Source organism: Pinus tabuliformis, chromosome 8, assembly GCF_031772625.1.
Source record: "Pinus tabuliformis cultivar Carrire ecotype Pingquan chromosome 8, CPIR1, whole genome shotgun sequence".
Lineage (NCBI taxonomy): Eukaryota > Viridiplantae > Streptophyta > Pinopsida > Pinales > Pinaceae > Pinus > Pinus tabuliformis.
In genome coordinates, this window is record NC_142294.1 from 189,491,171 (window position 1) to 189,493,487 (window position 2,317).

Sequence of the window (2,317 nt, forward strand, 5' to 3'; positions counted from 1 at the left end):
AGGGTTTCCGGGAGATCATATATTGTGTCTTATTTGTGTGTGAGCTTATTTTTTATTCTCTACTTTTCTTCATAATTTACAGTTGCATGCATGCACTAATGACAATTAAATCCACAAACCTTATAGTTTAATAAACTATAATAGTGTAGAATTTTTAAATTTTTAATATAATATTATTAGATCTATTATGATGAACTATCCAATGGAATATCCATGATAGTTTACAGATCATTGCTATCATAGCAGGTTTATTAGGGTATTTGTGGATATTTGCAAGGGATCTAGGTCAGCGGGGTTGAAAATCATAAAACCTTAATCATGATTAACGAATCTGTAAACGAACCTCTTGATCTTGCAGAGATGAGGTTTTCGCAACTTGAACCAAAAGTTGCAGATATAAACCGTAATGAAAACCTCCTCATGGCAGCCCTAAGCAATAAGAAAGGGGTATTTGGAGATGGGGGTTTGAATGCAGAGGACAAATCAAAAGGGGGATCGAGAGATCGAGACGACACAGAGAACTAGCTAAAGAAACAACCTGGAAAAGATCAACCTAATTTGAGTGTTGTGAATCAATCCCTGTTTGAAATGGAAGCAAAAGTCGATATGAAGCCATACCATTGTGAGATTGACACTCTAAACTTGAACCACTAGTTGTAGCAACTGGATGTTTATTTTAGCATCCATCAGATCAAGGAAGGACAAAATATCTCATTCACACAACTGAAATTGGAGGGCCATGCACTGACTTGTAGGGAGAGCCACACGGAAACCCTGAGGTTGGAGGGAGATCCTCTAGTGACTAAGTGGGAGGATTTCAAAACACTCATTAAGTCACAATTTCATCCCATTCGGTACGTGGAGGACCAATGGATTTGGTAGCATTACCTCAGGCAACAATCATTCCAGAGCATGTAGGAGTACACCACAAAATTAAGAAAGATGGCTATAATGTTGGGTATCTCTCCAAAGAACCCAGATGTACTCAAGTATTTGGGGGGTCTACACCACCATATGCATGAGTAAGTGATGTTATTCAAGCCCAAATCAGTGGACGAGGCTTGTGTACAGGCACATTACTTAGAGAATATAGGCCCAAAAAGAGTGAAATCAAGTGGATCAAAACAGAAGGAGAAGTAGGAAGCCTCTAAGGAGGGGAATAAGAGGAAAAAAGGGGGGAATGATAAAAGTTGGTTGCTGCAACACACCACTACAAAGATCATAGCAACCACTGCAACATTGATGGCCATACAAAGAAGAAGTGTTGGAAGTTGCATCCAAAGCTAAACCCGAAGAACAAGAATAAAGATAACCAGAGGAAGAATCTCATGGCCATTAAATCGAGCAACAAAGTGGAAAGAATCTCCAATGTGGATGAGAAGATCGTATTTACATTAGTGTAGAAGGAGGTGAATCTAAGTATCCTTCAACAACATGAAGAGAAAGAAATGACCAAACTCTTCCATATAAAAATACAGGTCAATAAGACAAAGATTGAAGCTATGTTTGACTCAGGATCACATGAAAATCTCACTGCAACAGAGCTGGTCAAGGAGTTGGGGCTGGGAGTTCGTGACCATCCAAACCCATATCCACTGGGATGGGTAAATAAGGATGTAGAGTTGAAAGTGACAAAATAATGCAAAACTAGATTTGCTATTAGTGTTGATTTTATTGATGAAGTATATCTGGATGTAGTTCCCCTTGATGTATGTGGAGTCATGTTATGGAGTCCATAAATGTACATGTGTGATGAAATATTCATGAGGAGAGCTAACCAGTAATGACTCATTAAGGATGGAAAGTCATTCATCATCAATGCGCTCAAAGGAAAGTTGAAAATTTCACTGGTAAGTGCCAACCAAGCCAAGAAATTGATCAGTTCCATCAAGAAATATGGTTAAATTTTTTTAAGAGGAAGTCAATCTGAAGAGGAGTCAATAAGAGGCAAGGCATCCCTGGAGGGGTGTACTAGGAAGCAAAATCAAACATTGGAGGAGTTGTTACGGGCATACAAGGATGTGTTCCGAGAGCCTAAAGGGGTACCACATAAGAGAGAATTGGAGCAGGAAATCCATCTATTCCCAGACTCCCCATTGCCAAATATTGGGTTGTACATGTCATCTGTTATAGAATCAAGTGAGGTGAAGAAACAATTGCAGCAGCTACTAGAACATGGTATCATTTAAACGAGTACATCACCACGTGGGTCACTCATCATCATTGTGCCAAAGAAGGATGGTACTTGGCAGATGTGTATAGATTACAAGGTGCTGAATAAAATGACACTCAAGAACATGTACCCCTTGACTAGGAT